Here is a 19162-nt window from a genome sequence, read left to right as displayed (position 1 = left end):
TTTAAAACATGATGCAACGAAACAAGTTTTATTACATTTTGCAGAGTTCTGATGGAATTAGAAATGCTGTTTAAAATGAACTAAATAAGATTTTATTTGGAATAAAAGAATGCTTCTCCAAAACCGTGTTGTTGTGAGCGTGCAGGTGTCATGAAAGGGGGCTGAGATAAGCTGAGCTGCTCTGTGTGATTCATGCTTCACTAATTGCCATCTGATTATGAGGGTGAATTGGCCTGGAAATGAAATGCAACAGCAAATAAATTAGAGAGAAAATAAATGCTCATTGAGTTTGAGCTCATTCAAACTCATCAGCTACACAAGTGCAGAGCTGTATTAAAGGGTACTTTCCCCAGAAGACTGTTAATGGAGATGTGTGACACTGTCTGTTTATCTGATGAGGTTATATCAGATATACCAACTCTGGTCGAGCTGTCAAGATTTGCAGCCACTCCATCAAGTGATAATCCACTTCAGTGGCTTTGCTTATTACATGTATTTGTACACATTAATCTTTAAATTAAAGGAGGGGGAAAGGCGTTAAGCATATATTAACTGCAGTGTTCCTGCACACAGCAAAAGACTATGTGCAGGAACACTGATTACCATGGATTTGTTTTTAATACATTAAGGCTGAAAGTTAAATAGTAATCATAGTTTCTTGTTGTTACTACACAGTTACTAGCAGTAACAAGCTATAATTACAAAATAAATCTCAACATTTATGTGATGTTACACCCAGCGAAACTGAAACAGCCACATTTTTACACACTGCAAAGCAGTTTTTAAAAATTCATGGCTCATCATCCATTTCATTTCCATCCAAGGTCAGTAAGAAGTATTGTTGCACATCGGTTTGGACGGGCCTCATTGGCCTTAATTTCACTCACATTACCAGACTTCACGTGTGTCGTGGAAGACCCTGAGAATTAAAACCACCTAATGCTGCCTTCGATTTAGTGGGAGAGTTTCTGTCACCAGTTTATCTCTGTGTGAGAGAAACATAAATAGCTGCATTTACGTTCATGTATGTTTGGCCTTTTGAGAACCGCGCAATTCCAAAGAAACAGGCCACGACGTATATATGTCGCTAAATGTGTCTCAGATGACGAATACATGAATGCTCTTGGGGTTAATACGACTAATCTCCATGTGTGTATTAACTCTTATTCATTCAACAGTGTGTCCAACAAACTTCAGATTTCCACCGAGGCTCGCCAATCTGCGAAGAACTCTCCTACCAGCAGGACACAGAACATCATTATAATTTGCTAACACATAAATCAAGTGTGCAAAGAGCATTAATTAGAAATTCATTAAAAATTTAGACTCACCGGCAGGTGTGCAAATAAAGGATTAGGTAGGCATCAATTATACCACATAAGAGAACATTTTAATTGCAATTCTTGGATTGATTTACAGGGGGAAACAATCAGGCTCTTTGCAATGTGGCTGATTGCTCATTTTGCTGAAAAATAATGAGGAAAAAAAAAACCTCACCAAGTAACACTGTCCCCGACTGAAAGGTAATAGGAACGTGCCGATTCAGCTATGTGTGCACTGGCATGCATGCACGTACACAGTCTATCTATCTATGTAATAAAAACACATGCACACAGATATTATTACGAAACATACACATCGATAATTGCAAAACACGGTGCACAAACAGGCATAGTCACACACATAAATACACACGCACTGCAGCTTGGCATTCCCATCTGCTTGTGTTGGTGGAGAAGTTCTTAAGCACCAAATGTTGCTCTGTTATGACTCAACTTTGTGAATTCTCAAACCTCCTCTGTGTTCCTGATTACTGCATTATGGCATCTGCTTAATTAGCTTGGCTGGTGTCATATGTTGCACACGAGGGGGTGTTAAAAAGTGCCCTTCCCTCTTGCTCATTATCTGCCTCGACTCATGTGATGTATAATCTCTCTTGACAGGCATTCATATTGACATAGGGACAGCTGTCAGCAGAGCGTGGTCATAAAGGGTGCACGTAGAATAGAAAAACCACACGGAGAGCAGATAAGTGGAAAGGCTGCCAAAAAAATCTAAGTGAAACTAGTAACTCGGTGTTTTATTTTGGATCCATCAGCAACAATTCTAATTACACTGAATTTAATTTTATGGTTGAGAGTTTTCTTGAAGGAAGTGATAATAGGCTATGCATTTTGATTATTTCAGGTATATTAAAAGTAACCTCTTGCCAGTGTATTATATAAATTAGTGTGTTGCCCAACTCTTGGCGAGGAATCAACCTCATTACGGCCATATGGGGAATTATAATCATTATCTGAACAGTTCTGTTCATTTCCATCTAACAAAATACTCCTTTCTCAGTGGAAGACCAAGTTTGTGGATCTTACATGGGGCTTCTTCACAGATCAAGGGAACATGCTCATAACACAAAAGGCATTGTATGTAGTGACCCCAACAGGACAGCTAATTAGAGGAGGGTTTTTTTTTTATTGTTATGACTCAACTATACAGCTATACAATGTTACAAGTTTTGTAACATCCAGGACCAAACCTTTTCATCTTAGCACAGTGTTCAGGCTTAGAGAAAGATCGGTGTTATAAAGCAGTGAAATTACAGGATGCACTGGACATGAATCACAACCTTAGCATCTATGCACTAACAGACCTTGTTCCTTTCTTTCTTTTTCATTCTTTCTTTTACCAAAATGTTCACATTTATCTCCCAAAATATTTAATAAACATGCACGACAATGCCATCATTTTTAATTATTCTGGACCACGTGGGGGCAGGTCGGACTTATTTCAATAAGTTGCAGATCTTTTTAAATCCCCTGCCAGATTTGTGGGCATCCACAGCCTTTTTTATTCTGAAGGCCTCAAAGACCGGCTTGGCTTGATGACACTGCATACTTCAATATTACAGAGAACACAATATCTCAGATATGAGAATTTTCAAATGATATGGGTTACACCTGTCACTTATTTAGACCTCAGTTGCACAGGCCTTGAGACTGTTCAGCCACTCCCTGGCATCCTCCAGCCACTGGGAGAAAAAGGTAGATTTCCCAACTGGTTAGAAAGTGGAGATTGAGTTTGCTGGAGGTTGGCGGTGCTGCAGTAAAAACCTTAAAGTGTTATTGCTTTGGTGACAGTGGATGCCTTTAATTTCAAAAGGTGCAGCATTTCCATTTTGCATTGCACTTTTTACAGATTCACCACCGCGAGGTGAGAAGCTGCAGGTGTCTGCAGAGAAGTCAACGTCTTTCATGCAAACTATGGGGGACTGCAGTGAATCTGACACAGGCAGGTTTTTGAAACCCATTGTACCTAGCAACCGACTGTAGTTGATAGCCAACCGGTTAAAAGAAGAATCCACATTTTTCTATGGTGGTTGTCTTGTGCGGCTTGTGTGACTGGGGCATGTTGTAGTTATCAGCATCTCATTTGGAGCCCCGTGATCTAATCGTATTGATGTGAAGATGTGATAAATGTAGAGGTGTACATAGTTTTCCCTGTGACTGATGTCTTTTATTAACTCGAATTATGGAGATGACAGAAAAATGTAAATTGTTATGTTTCTGAAGCTCACCTTTATGTGCATGCACTTTTAAATGGATTAAATCTGTCCTTGTCCAAATTTATAGGTCTGTGTGTGTATTTGTGTATAATTTCTACAGGGTACACTTAATCTTTTACATGAAAGGATATGTACAGAGAAGCTGATTGTGGTCAAGTGACTGTTATTCCCCTTGCAAATAAACAGATTTTCAAAGCTACTCTAAAATTTCAGCATATGTTCCATTGCTGCCTAATAGGCCTGCTTTTTGCTATATGCAAGAGACTGAAGAGGGCAATTAGTTACAAGTGGCTTTGATTAGCACTGATTCCACAGCAGTGCTGGAAGGAATATAGAAAACAAAATGCTAAATTACTGCTGAAGCTCTTTGTGACAGAATGCAATAAAAATGGAAGAAACTATTTAAATTCATGGTAATAACAGGTAAATGTGCACATGTTAACTATAGCATGGTGCCCATGGCTAAGATTATGCATATTCTACCTACAAACAGCCTGTGCCAAGCAATGCATATAAAACTGAAATAAATGGCTACAGATGCATGAACTTGCCCTGAAAGAGGTTTGCTTACTCTGATCTCATTCTTAAATGAAACCAATTTGCCTAGAAATTGGTTCTAAGGCCTAATGTTGAACTCTGCACATCAGCTCTGCCACACACACACACACACACTCAAACGCACACACACTGAGTTAGCTTTTTACAAACACACTTTCACAGTCACACTGCTTCCACCCCTTCCCTCGCTGCAAATCATGTTTGACTTTGAAGTGCTAATTTTGGAAGTTTAGCCAATTTTTATTTGCTGCTTTGAAATGTATCCCCTAAGCTGCTGCACCAGCAATGAAATATACAGACCTTTACAATGAGGGATAAGTGACCAAAATGAGAAGCGCCTGGTTTTCTTCCTAACATTATATAACTGTGAATAATCCCCACATAGCATTTTCTCCTGCCATCACAGCCTCAATTTATATTCAAAAATATTATGCAGACTTTTTACTTTTTGCTCATTCCTCAATCATCCCCACCTAAAGTTAGAGCTAATTTCAGATATCTGCAATACAATACAGCCGACAAAATCCCTGAAGCATTTTTCACATTAACACTATGTTTTATCAGTGACTCAGAACAAAAAGTGTAACTAACATGGGAAGGGTAAAATGGTCATTTGAGTCGACAGTTTCATAACATGCCTGACATGACACCTTATATTGTACACTGTAGTAAAATCTATTTCGTGACAAAAAAACCAAAATTCAGCTCGAGAACATGCGGTCCACGAATAAACACTTTATAGATTGATCTGCTCTTCGAAAACATAAAAATATTGTTACACTTCTTGCCACTAAGCTCCGTCTCTTTGTTGCAGAAAAGCTAACTCTTAGACTGGAAATGTCCTCAGTCAAAGACATAGTGTTTACCACTGTAATGGATGCAAAGATGACCTCAATCACAAGCAATTTTTAACTGCTTTCAGCGGGAGCTGGGACATTGTATAGTAAAATAAGTTGATCAGATTGGCTCCTCAGCAAGCAGCCCAGCTAATAACGTGGCAAGCAAAGAGCTTGAGGGAGAGAAGATTTGGAATGTGGGTCCCTCCACTTTCCAGTGCTGCTTTGCTTTAACACAGTCCTGGACTTGGCAATAAATTGCTTTGGTAATCAGCTTTTTGAAAAGCTTATTTACTGCTTGTTTTGTGTTTATTGTAGTTCTCGGAATAAAATATAAAATTGGATTTTATTACATGTGCAATTTTCTTCTCTCATAAAGAATAGCGAGCGTGCGCATCACCTTGTTGAGTATGGATGATCCAGAGAAGACATATACAGTATATTATTTTTATTATCTCTGATGTGATGCTGTCTCTTTACACCCCCAAGGATAGTGCACTTGGGATTGGATGGAAACACTTCATGTATAAAACGTCCAAAAAAAAAAGCTGAGAGATCACTGCATTGCTATGTGTATTTACATAGTGAGTGAGCAAATAAAATCACGGGGAGTAGTTTGTACTGTGTTTAAGCTCCGAATGCATCAGTTCGATGGTGTAACGCTACTTCACAAATGCACAAACCATATGCTCGGTGGTCCTTTTCATGGTTTCATTATTATGTACAATGCAGTTCAATACTGACACATCCAGAGTTAACTTAATACTAGCACAGGCTCGTATAAGGCTGCCTTCACCCCAGTGGTTTTTTCAATCTTTGCTGTCAGCCCTCAGAGTCCTTTCAGTTTTCACTTCATCATATTTGGCTTTTTGAATTTATATAACTCCATGCTACGACAGAAAACACTCCAAAATTCAACCAAGTCCTAACACAGATCTTTAATACTTCCAATATTTTTCAGTCCTCACTGTAATGTTACAAAATAATGTTCAATTTTGTTGGATTACTGCACGTTTCCCCAACAGCACATTTTAATCATAAAATGCTAAATCAGAACAAGTGCAACAAAGTGACTTCTTACCAGCTCTTTCAGAATCTCTAACAGTGTCTTTAAGCAGAAAGCATTTCAGAAGCATTTTTCAGTCATCTGCTTTCCTCTATTTTCTCCTGTTTTAAACACAACATGCCTCCTGGACATCCAAAATGTGGGCAATCCTACAATGACGGGTTAAAGTGAGCCTGAGTGATCCAGAACAGCATTCCAGCACCTTCAGGTGATGAGTAATTAAATCTGATAGGCAGGTTACTATTAAATGAGCTAATTTTTCGGGTGCTGCAGCCTGGCGCTACATCCAGTGACAGCGTGGAGATACTTGCTCAGTAATAAGAAAATAATGACATCCCAAGGCCCGCTTACACCCTCAATACATCTTTTTTCTTCTCATCCCTGCGATGCGTTCATGGTGCAGACGTAGTTGCAGTATTTTACATGTAGCTAGCTGTGGCGTGAGCATAACATCAGTAACATTAAGTATCAGGTGGTTTCAAGTGCAAAATCCTGAACTGTTTCTTCACATTTTTTCACAAAATGTGTCTCTTGGCGAAAGGTACGTCTGCTGTATTTCTCAGGATGACAAAAAACATTTATGTGACACTGATAGATGTAACAAAGGAGGAAAGTTACATTTTATATATTGCACATTTTAATCATACATGTAAGTAGGGACTGATGGGAATTTAGCGATTCCTATTCCGTCATCGATTGCACTTATTGCTTTGACCCCTTATTGATTTGAGTTTTCACTGGCTCTGCTTTAAGAGTCACCACCATCTCTAAGCATGTTTGTCAAAGAAATTACATTCATGCAAATGAACTGCATGCTGTGTGGTCAAATGTCTGTGCATATATTTTGATCAGTGGTCATTACTCGAAAAAAGCCACTTGTATTACGCATATATTACACAGAATACTTAAAGGTACTGCAGTACATTACTTAATTACTCTCAGGAGGAAGTAATTTGTTACACTACCTGTTATATTACTTTTGCCTTTCTCTGTAAAATGACCTTACCCATATGGAAAATATATATATAAATCGTATAAAGTTTGTATCTGTCTTGTGTGAAACTTGTATGAAAAGCATACAAGAGTAAAAACAGATATAAGACCCCTTGAAAAATTATATAATGAAACTTGTATGTTTTGGATACTTACTAAAACAATATATGAAAGTAATGTGAAAGTGGCCACTTTCATGAGTAAATCATGTAAGCCTTATATGATAAGTCATATAAGTTTTTACTATTTCTTTTCCATATGGGTATTGTCTCATAATTACCATTTATCTGTATAGACAGACACACACACCAACACAATCCCTGTCCTAATGAGAACACGCATATGATCTTTCTTAGTACTTAGCTATGAACACAAAGCCGACAGGAAAAAAGCAACAATGAAAACCAGCACAAAGAGATTTTAAAGCGATCGCCACGGTGATTTTACTTTAGAACATGAACAGGAAGAAACAGAGGCTGCAGCCTGACTGCTCATCACTGCTTTTGTTACCTGTGAAAGTTGAAGTTCAGGTCATAATTGACTAAACTTTTAAATAGCTCTGGGCTCTTTGTTAGCTTAGCGTTAGCATGCTGTTTGTGCAAATGCTTGCAAAGAGCTGAAGTTCTGTTAGCAGCATAACATAGATGTTTCTGTCTTGAGTTTCCACCTTAACATCGCACTCTTGTCCTTTAGTGCAATAAAAATAAAAGTAATACCCATATCCACACTCTAGACTAAGGCAGTGTTTTCCTCGAGGCACACAGCCAAACTGTGGGAGCCAAATTTCTGGCTAGGTTGTAGGGGATCACATACTTCTTTCACTCAGTGACATGCAAATCCAGTTTATTACTTTTATGCAAAGTGTTTGTTCTGGATTGGGTAATATTCTGTCTCTCTGAATTAAAATGAAACTATCATAAAAATCTGAGCATGCTCATTTCTTTGTAAGTGAGCAAACATACAAACTTAGCAGGGGATCAAATAATTATTTCCTCCTCTGTACCTGATGTTTTGATTTATTATGTTTTTGTGAGATATCTTGCAAAACAAATTGAAGTATACTAATTCGGTGTTATTCAAATGTTGCATGGAAATACCAGTTTAGTGCAGACTACACTGGTTAGTATGCAGTGTTGTGATGAAGTTTACAGTTTTTCACTATGTTGGACTATTTGCATTTGGGTTACCGTTACTGGGCTACAATTTATATTTCAATTCATATTTTGGGTTATTAGATTGATTGCTTGATTCATTGCTGATTATATTTACTAATATTCAATTAATTCTACCTTTTATGCTAGCTATATAGTGTTTACAGTTTGGAAATTGACCATATAGTTCACTGCTTTTATCTTCTTGAATTTGGTTGGCTACATCCACAAAGAGCAGTAGATATCAGAGTAGCAGTGCCACAGATCAGTTGATCCCAGTCTGTACACAAAGAAAAATCTACTGGAGCTAACAAAACAAATTATTATGTCACTCCTTTCTAAGTAATTCTTTCCCCCAAAGTGCAATAGTGCATCTGATCTCCAGGTTCCCCCACCCACCAAATCCCAATTTAACCCCTTCTTGCAATCAATACTGTGCCCCAGATCCTATGCAGACATGTAGATAGATCCTATGTAGACATAGATGACGAGGTCCTGTGTGTCACACTCTGAACTTGCTATTTTAATCCTACAAATCAGTCCACAGTATCAAGTTATGTATGATATCCTCTATAACATACCAGGCAGCTAAACCGTGACCTTGTAGCATTAAATGTATTTCTCTTTCCAAGTTTTTGCATATTAAACAAATGTTGAATTCAATGAATAGTGACATTATGTAACTTTACAATTGAATAGATTGCATTATAATCAAAAACTTTATAGGGATACATACCAGGCCTTGAACTTTTCAGTCAAATTAAGGCTTTTATTGGAGAGATTTTATTGGTTTGGATCTTATATTTAGCACAACTAAGTATAATATCCTGCTCTACAGGCTGTCTGCCTCAATGCTACATTTTAGTCCATCGTACATGGTTGTTTTAATAACTATTATCTGTTGTAGTTCTGTTACTGTTTAATCCATCAGCAAACACAGATTTGTAATTGTTAATGAAACTCTGGACAGGCTACAAGATAAATGAGTGATAGCAAAGTAGATTTCCCAGTCGTCTGAGATATACAGTATATTGCCTCAAAGTAAATACATCAGGATATATCTGCTTGTTAAGCAGCTAAACCCGGTGATCTTCACAGGAGGTTGAGACTGTTCTTTTTTGTTATTGAGGTCAATTTGCTGAGACATTCTTTAGAAGTATGATCATTTATTAATGTTGTTGGTTACAGTGCTTACAACGTTTATTAGACCACCTGTCATACACACACACACACATTTTAGAAATCTGTCAAACATTTTTAAGCGGGCACACTGGACTTCTCTGAGAAGTCAGAAAATTAATAAAGCATAACATTCTACTAATAAAGCAAACGAATGCAAGTAAATAACTGTAATTTGGCACATTAATCAAAAAACAAGAATGTACTATTTTTCCTGCTTTCTTGTAGATCAGTAAAATTGAAAACTCATAATAAAGATATCGTTATCTATATCTTAACATTAAAAATATCTGTTTGATTAAAGAGCTTGTGCATACTGCTGGGTTTACAGAAACATAATGATGAAAATTATTTTGGTAATTACCAATACTGTTGATTTAGGGCAGCTCTGGCATTGTTACCCTCTGTACATGGTGCAGTTAAAATATACAGCACACTGAAGAAGTATAATAAACTTTAAGGGTTTTCTAACCCTACAGACATACACATCTCTTGCATCTCCGTATGTGACCTAGCACCTGTGCGTGTGTGTGTGTGTGTGTGTGTGTGTGTGTGTGTGTGTGTGTGTGTGTGTGTGTGTGTAGGTTTCTATCCCTTCTTGCTTTTTTCCCCAGTTTTTTGGGAAAGTGAGAGAAACAAGAAAGATCAAGTTCACACCTGCAGCAAATTTGCATCAGTCTCACCCACGCTTGTTGCCATTTTCATAAATTTAGCCAGAATAAATAGCTATTTACCCTTTTATGTTTCTTTCTGAAACATAAAAGAGGCTTCACAAGCAAAGACTTGGCTTCCTAAGAATTCTGTCAGTAATAACAGCGGCCCTTTACTCTGCCTCAGTGACAGTAGCGAAAGTTCACATTTTTTTACATTATATCCAGAACAAATTCCAAAGCTAGCCCTGCTCATAAAGAGCAATTATTCTGGTGGCACATAGTTACAATGAAATCCAAATGAGATCTCTGTAGCACTGACATACTTTCTGCTAGCAGGTACAGGATGCCTCATATATGATTAATTAATTGCGGCAGCCTGCCATCTGTGTTTTAACTGATTAAATAGCTCACAAAGTGGGATGCACCTTTTGATGTGAACCTTTGGGGAACTGGCTCTGTCTTTGTATTTCTACCTTGATTAAGCACAATACTCCAGCACTTCCTCCAGCCCCCTATTTCAAAGTCTCTTTAATTTGGGAGGAAAGGACACACGAGCGTTTGGGATGCTTTAAAATGTTGCCCATTTCCAGCAGTCGAGCGGCCGTCTCTCCCTTTGCCGCTTTTTGTTTTTTTATAAAGTGAATGTTTCACACAGGGCAGGGCTGGTGAGCAAGCATCGAGCTTTCAGATAAAAATTGATTCCAGTAAATTCTCACCTGAGATCCATCATGGTGAAAGGCTTTAAAAGGTCACACATGTAATAAGTTCCTATGGTCTCAGTACCTCCAATAATAGGCCTTTAGTCTGCCATGGAAGGCTGGTATATAGAAATAATTGAGTAATCTGTGGACCATTCAATTCAATCGTAGGACTCAGTGACAGTGCAAGGCCTGCTGGTCTGTGAAGAGGTTGTTCTGGAGAGTCTTTCGGCTGGCAGGGAAATGGTTTGTCCCCTCAAGCCATGCACCTCCATCTTTGCAACAGAACAGGGGATCACTAACATTTTAGAGGCTCTTCCAGGCCCAGATTCATGTCAGCATTTCAAAGGGAAAGAGGGAAGAATGTGACATGGCAGATAATGCCTGAGAGCAATAATTAAATTAAAACAGATCTCTAAGTGTTAATCTAAATTAACATGCACCCCCTGCATACAGTAGTAGCAAAGTGCATATAGGAGAGTGGAAATTTCTCTTGTGCAGCAGTACATACATCCTGAGTGCTAGCTAATGCAGTCTCGCTTGCACGCTATACATAAGTAAAAAGAGAACACCTACCACCAGTTTGAAGCATCAGTTTCAGCATTATTGCCATTGCTACCTTGCTTTTGGAGCCAGAAGTAACCCTATTTGAACAAGAGGGTATGAAAATCTACTAACGCTAGGAAGCTTAGTCAGAACGGTATATGCTTACACTGTATGGGTGCGTAGCACAGACACAGATTCCTCCAAGTCACTGTCTCTCTGTCTAACTGACCACACTGCAAATCAGATTATTTGTAAGATAACTGCATTATAAACATTTACATAAACACCACACAAAGGTCCAGTTCAGTGACTTCACTTTGCTGATCCAACCAACAGCTAGCAACCTAGTTAGCACCCACTTGTCACTAAAGCGTGCCTCTTATGACGCAGTTAGCTACAGCAACCAGACACTTTATTGGACCGCGCTGTAAACATATTTATTTTTGCTGCACTGTGCGGATTTACTAACTTTCGTGGCTTTTCGACATGATGCAGTTGTAAGTGCTTAATGCTGACTTTATTTTTCAGTAAAAAGTAAATACATTTTACAAAGTGAAGCACAAACTCCAACATCTGAACATGTTTGTCTCTCCAAGAATTCAAGGTAACAATATGAAAATGATTTCAACCGTGCTGATGGCATAAGCCTTCATGATAAACCGTTTCTATTGATCAAACTTTTAACTCCTATAAAGTACGAAGGCATACAGTAGTAATGATTTATCACAGCAAATTCTTAATGATTGTTGTGAAACAAAATCTATCAGCAAAGCTCAACTACCCAGGTGTCCGCTTCCTTGTCAGTCAACTCTTTAAGAAGCAGCCAGTTAGATCCACAATATGTGGATATGGTCTGCTAATTTATCTACAGTCTAGAATCTACAACAGACACAGAGTTTTGGATACTGGTTTAGGTTTATGGTTATGGATTGTCAACAAAGGAGAAGGGCACAAAACATCATACTCAAACCTGCCAGCGAGAATGAGATAGAAGATGATGCTGATTTGTACACAGGAGTGCACATGCACATGTACAACATCTGTTATCATGCAGATAACAGATGTTGTACAACAGGCAAAGCTGGTGTGAAAAACATATACATTAATTTTGATCAATTTGTTCAATAATGTATTACAAAATCCATTGTAAAATATTGAAATTCAATATAAATGCATGACAACAGCATTATGTTAAGGCTTCAGTTAATGGCATTCATTTGTTTTGTTTATTTATTTACTGTCACTTGAGTTCATGCAGGGAGAGGGGGCATTTAGGATTTATTCTGAGTAAATTAAATCTTTATATACTGATGATGCCGCACACTTCAGCAACAAAGAGAAGACAAATCTCTAGTCCACACTTTCAAATATAGTTCAGTCTTTAAGGCTGTCTTTGACACTTCATTCAGAACCCCCGATTCCAATGTTTAACTTTCTCTGTGTTTCTATTTATTTAAATTGTGAAACTGACTACAAAATGTCACGTCAGTAATCACTTTTATGTGTAATTTGTTTGAGGATGTCATCTTAAATCTTAATCATAACTCCACAGTTTTCCCTTCTCCTCAGGTTAAGAGCCTTGGTGTCATCCTAGACAGTTCACTTTCCTATAAATCTCACATCAATAATCTCACCCGTTCTGCCTACTTCCATCTACGTAACATTAACAGATTGCTTCTTTCTCTTTCCACCCAGTCTACGTCCATTCTTGTACATAGTCTTGTTACCTCCCGTATTGACTACTGCAATTCTCTTCTGCATGGTCTCCCCCAAATATCCCTCCATAAGCTTCAACTGGTTCAGAACTCTGCTGCTCGCATTATCACCAGAACCCCCTCCTACCAGCACATCACCCCTGTTCTTCAGGAACTTCACTGGCTCCCTGTGAAATTCCGGATAATTTTCAAACTTCTTCTGCTCACCTTCAAGGCCATTCATAACCTCGCTCCTCCTTACCTTTCTGACCTGTTAACCACCACTTGTTCTGCCCGTTCACTTCGTTCTTCTTCTTCTATCCAGCTTACTGTACCTTCCTTCCGCCTCACCACCATGGGAAGCATTATGTAAACGTTTTATGTTAAAATTAATGTCACAATTGATTTTTAACTCTAAACACAAGGATATTGTTTTAATTTTAATTAATAACACAATATTTCAATACAACAAAATGCAGTACATTAAATTCAACGTAAAAAGTTCATTTAAAATGAACAGCACTTTAATTTGAAGAGGATTGTCCTAACAGGCTCTCCGTACTTCTCAGTTTGCACATGTGCAGTGTGGAAGTTTGAACAACTGCCATTTTCAACCGAAACTTGCATCATGCTCAGAAGCCTGGATAAAATCCATTGCCATTTGAGGATTATTTGGTAAGTACAACCATTTAAGGATGACATATTTGGTTAATGTGTACTAAATGATAAACATCCGACATTTTCGGGAGTACTTCTGTATGTTTTATTTTAAAACAAATGATGTCTGGTAATTTTTTTTTTAGCATTCTAGCTTGTATGCCTCTCACAGGTGTTATTAGTCAGGCATTTAACAAATATTATTGGGCCCACTTCGGTGTAATTTCCCAAAATGTTTTACGATTCATGTTAAGCTGCAACTTGCCTACTAAGAACTGCAGCTTTAAAATTACTCCCAACATCTACCGCGCATGCTCCCTGGTGTCAGTAATGAGCACCAGGAGCGCCAGCGATCCGATCCGTTTGAAGAATGAAATATATGTATAGTGTATTTTAGAAACATGCATCAAATAAGTTGCTACATTGTTTGAAGGAATTCTACCCCGTGTTGATATCTGGTTTAGTGTTAATATCAGTGATTAAAGTGTAAGACATGCATTTATCTTGTGTCATTAAAATGCAGCATTATGTGTAATACAGCTATATGTAATGCATTTAACTCCTTGTATCAGTTCCATTGATTATCAAAGTGACAATTTGTGTGTTCCCCCTTCATTTTATGTTGGTCAGCTAGTTCTGTCTGTCAGTAGATGCAACAAAAGTGGCTCAGATGTGATTGTGGTTACTGTTATCTTTTATTGTAACTCTTGTTATCGTAATAAATACCAGAAAATATTGTGATAGGATTTTGAATCCATATTGCCGAGTTCTAATCTTCTATTTCATTTTAACATTTTTAGGGGTACAATTAATAATTATATTGTTGAACAGTCTAGAATTGATTAAAGCAAAAGTGAAAGCTTTCATGTATAGTCAAAAATGAAAAGCTTCTAGTTTTGTGTTCATATATTTGTTGATCTGACTCAGAAGAATCAGTGCCTAACCAATCATTAACCTCACTGAATGTCACTAATGTGAGTTGTCAAACATTGTTTAATTACTCATCGCTAATCACTCATCTGTTAATATTTTTGACTTTGGTTTGGGAAGAGGTGGAAAAGAACCAAAATCTTGTCTCACATTGAGTTCTTATCTCCACCAGAATATCAGCATTGATGTTCGACGGGAATGAGTCCTAAAAACTATCTGTGTCTACTTAAATAAAAAGCCAGATGACCTGTTCAAGGAATTCTTGGTAAGTTAGAAAAGGGGAAAGATCAGTTTGTTTGTTTGTTTGGTTTTTTTAATTTGGGATAGTAAATTGAAGGTGGGCTCATTTGTTCATATGTATCTATATGCAAGTAACTTTTTCCCCCCTTTGTTTTCATTTTAAGGATATGGATCTTAGTGCAAGAAGAGAAACGGAGCAGCTGACTTTAGGAGTCTGTGTTGTCAGACATGAAGGAGCAGACTCTGCAGATACACCTGAGGACATTGGTGTCATCATAGAAGGATACACTGTGCTGAAAGCTCTTAGTGATGTGGCAAAGGGGTGTGCCCTCCTGCTTGGACTAATCTACAGTCTAAATCTGAGGTACCCAAAGCACCTGAAATACATATTTGAATTTCTTCAGAAGGTGCTGATGGAGTTGGATGGGAACAACCTATCCATGAAGGTGCAAGTTCTGAAAAACAAACTGCTTGAGTGAAACAGCCTGCACTGAACTATAGAGGACACTGAACTGGTTACAAGATTCTCAAACCCATCTCCTTGCACTTTATAAACTGTTCAGTTTGAATTCCGCAAGAACTTCTGCAAGGCCTCATACCTTTTGGCATGCTTTGTTCATGTTGAACTTTTACCACCATCCAGCTACATTGAACAAGACTGCTCCTAAGTTTGGACTTCATTTTAAGTTTTGGGGAAAAAAAAGGTTTTTTAAATATGGACAAAAATGCCACTAAAGTCATTTCTACTTGTTGTTTATAGGACTGTATTGTGAGTTTTCCATTGTACCCGAAGCAAGTTTAAATTAAGTCATGTTAATGTTAAAAATGTTGGAATCACAACACTTTCCAGTTTTAATAACTTGATTTTAACATTCTGCATTATGTCTTCCTGTACTTAATATGCACTTGCATATATGTGAAGATATTTTTGTTTAGGAAAAAGGCATTGATCTAGAATTTTGAACAGCTCAAAGTTTGCTTCAGCACATTTTACACCAAGTGTTATTAAAGTTCGGTTAACTGAATAAAATTGTGTTTGATTTATTCAATTTACTTTAAATAGAGTAAGTAATTTAATCCTATAGTTTCAGTAGAGCTCGTTTAGGGTTAGTCAATTTATCAGATGTACTTAAAATTTGTTGTTCAAATTAAATGTGTCATACATTTTAGATTTCACTAACCCAGTTGTGTGGAACCGGTTGACATAACTGGGTGGAGTAAATGCAACATCTTATTTTATAGAGTAAGTAGGGCTTGTTTTGGTTGAGTAGATTTTATTTAGTGTTGTCAATTTAAGTCAACATGTTAGTTAGATCAACATTATGATATTTAGTTAATACAACACCATTCTTGTGATTTGCATTTAATTAGCCAAAGCTTGAAAGATGTACTTAAAATTTGTTGTTCAAATTAAGTGTATCATACATTTTATATTTCACTAACCCAGTTATGTGGAACCGGTTGACATAACTGGGTGGAGTAAATGCAACATTTTATTTCTTAGAGTGCAGGCTGTGGAACTCTCTGCCCCCTGAAATAAGAAATATTGGTTCTCTCCCCCAGTTTAAATCCCAACTCAAAACTCATCTGTTCAAATCTGCATATTCACTGTGAATCCACTGTTTGTTCATTTTATCTTGTGCTTGTATTTTATTGTTCTTATTCTGCCATTGTTTTACTAAGTGTTTTATCCTATTGTAAAGTGTCCTTGGGTGACTTGAAAGGCGCTCATAAATAAAATTTATTATTATTATTATTATTATTATTATTATCTTTTTTTCTTAACTCATGGCTTCAAAGATTGAAAAAGGCCATTTTCATGCAATTTACTGGGGTTTTTTTTTAGTGCAACTGTAAGTATTTTAGTATAGTAATAAATCAGGAGGTTTGGAGTAAAAGCTCCCGAAAAAGTCAGAATAAAGGGTTGTAAGCAATTGAATATACAGCAACATCACATCCATCTATCTTTGAGTATCTATGTAGCTCTGCATCCTTTTGGTATCTGAGAGAAAAATGGGACAAATCTTCCCGTGCACTGTGCTGAATTGCAAATGTGATGGCTGTCTTTTAATTAACATCTTTTAGAAGGGTAATTTGTTGACTACAGATATTGTAGTTTTCAATGCAGCCATATTACCATGCAGCAGCTTATGGCAAAGACTGTCCAATAAAGCTGCCTTGAGAAGCTTGCAAACTGCAACATTTCCACAATAGTCTTAAGACCTCATTTTATTTTCAGCAAAAAATTGGTTACCACCCATCTCTCTCTCTCTGTCACACACACACACACACACACACACACACACACACACACACACACACACACACACACACACACACACACACACACACACACACACAACAGATTTAGAAATATGAATTAAACCAGAACAGATGGCCCTTAAAAGTAAAACACAGTAATTCAATCTGGCTAATGGGAGGAAAGCCACAAACTGCTCCATTCTCATTTCTTAGACTGAGAAACTCAGCTGAATTGCTTCTACAGCTTTAATGCTCAATCCCTCTGTCATAGTGTGTTTCTGTGTTCCCCATGCATATTATAAGACATTTAAAAGGAAAACAGTGTATATTTACTAGACATGCCTCACCATGTGCTCAGACAGGAGCTATTAGTGCCTAGACAAAGGGGGAAATGTATCGTAATTGATTGTTACAAAAGATTACCCTCTTCAAGAAAAACATCGAGCTTTTCAGAACTGCATTTGATGCCTCAAAGTGCTGTGCAAACAAGGCTCTTTCAGCGCAACACATTCATGCTGACATGCAGTTTGCAAAACAATTACCATGCGCTGTTGTTTGATCTTTGTCCCCACTTTGGTTCTTTATAAGTGTGACTACAACTCACTTGCCAACCATGCGGGCAATCACGACTTCCATCAAGCGATGTCAGTTATAGGAAAATGGAATGCATATTTCCTACACAACTTCGAAATATGCAATAAGGAGTTGCTTTCACCGCTGAAATGATGTAGTTAAAATGATAATGAATTGCTGTTTGAAAGTTCTGGATGCATGTGTTTCCGTAGTCATTTAAACCTCACAATGTGTCTCCGCCACTAGGAGCATTAAATATTAAATCTTAAATATTTTAAGTGTTCCAAAACATACATTAGGTTTGATGCAGAAAAGCTTTCACAAAAACAAACAACTGCTTAATCATCAGTATAGCATCCAGATGCAGGATCAAGGCTTTTTTAGGGACTCTTAGAGGATGAACGAACCAAACATTGCTTAAGATGGACCATGATTTAATTTCACTCTTTTTTTAAATAAAAAAAATCTTCACTTATTCTCTAGTAACCAAATATATTTCCCCTAATCTTTAAAAAATATATATCAAATCTTCATTATAGGAATTACAACAGTCTGAGTAGCTGATCTGATGGGAAACGATGAAGGGTAAGTACTGAGTGAAAAAGCGGTGATGGGTCATGAATCTGGAGTAAAGTGGCAATAGATTGGACACTTCTAGTCAGTCTTTGGAGGAAATATATTAACCTGCTGGGCTGCATGCAAACTTTCCAACCTCATTGTTGACAGGTTTTATGAGCCTAATGCACTTTGTGATGTATAGCATAATAACCCAGTCTATGACTGTAGGGCCTTACTCTTAATATCGGCCGCCGAGTGGATCAGGCAAAATTATTGTAATGAGACAAAATTTCCATACAACAGCAAAATGAGTTCATTACTCTAAGTTATATTGGTGAAGTAACCAAAAGAAATTGATGGTTTTATTAAGCTAGAATTGAGTTTAAGCCATAAACAGAATTAGGCAAACATGCACACTGCAAAATATAATAATAATTATATTCCTCTTATCCAAAAAGGTTATCAGAATGGCCCCGGCTGTTCCTTATTCACGGCTTTCAAACTGAGGTGCTGTTTTTAAGTGCGGGACAGCGCTAATTTCTTCTCCCCGCAGCTTCCCAGCGCTTCATCAGGACCTATGGAACATGCATTTGCATGCACGTGACACGTGATAACAGGCAAAGCAATTTAACTAAACTGCCGTGTTATTCGTATGCTACTTCATGACATCAGGCTGCCTGCGCCCCCAGGCAGTTCCAGAAGAACTCAAAGATGTAATCCCTGTGGTACATCACGGGTCTGTCTCCAAAGGGAGATCCTATAGGCATTCATCATCCTCAAGATTTATTTTTAATTCAAAACAGTTTGGGGTGAATTTGTGTGGAAATGGTTGAGCTTCAGAAAATAAAATCAAAACAAGCTGGCTTGATACAATGCAATAAATAATGCAGCGCGGGTATACAAATGTAATAACAATCACATAATTAAGATAACAATTTACTTTTGCAGTCCATGTATCTATTAAATAAATTATAAGCACTCATTCCTCCCAAGGTTACCATTTCTCTCA

The 19162-nt window shown here is 37.5% G+C and overlaps 2 long non-coding RNA genes across 2 annotated transcripts in view; one reads left to right on the top strand and one right to left on the bottom strand.

The window, feature by feature from the left end:
• Nucleotides 1-19162, bottom strand: part of LOC113022258 (uncharacterized) — a 136472-nt gene that overhangs the window by 89588 nt on the left and 27722 nt on the right. The gene's annotated exons all lie outside the window — the stretch shown is intronic.
• LOC113022259 (uncharacterized) lies at nucleotides 13434-15452 on the top strand. The gene is made up of 2 exons (XR_003272410.1): nucleotides 13434-13608; nucleotides 14693-15452. It is a non-coding gene; the product is annotated as an uncharacterized LOC113022259 (long non-coding RNA).

This window comes from Astatotilapia calliptera, chromosome 1 (genome assembly GCF_900246225.1).
Source record: "Astatotilapia calliptera chromosome 1, fAstCal1.2, whole genome shotgun sequence".
Classification (NCBI taxonomy): Eukaryota; Metazoa; Chordata; class Actinopteri; order Cichliformes; family Cichlidae; genus Astatotilapia; species Astatotilapia calliptera.
This window is presented reverse-complemented; position numbering and strand designations above follow the sequence as displayed.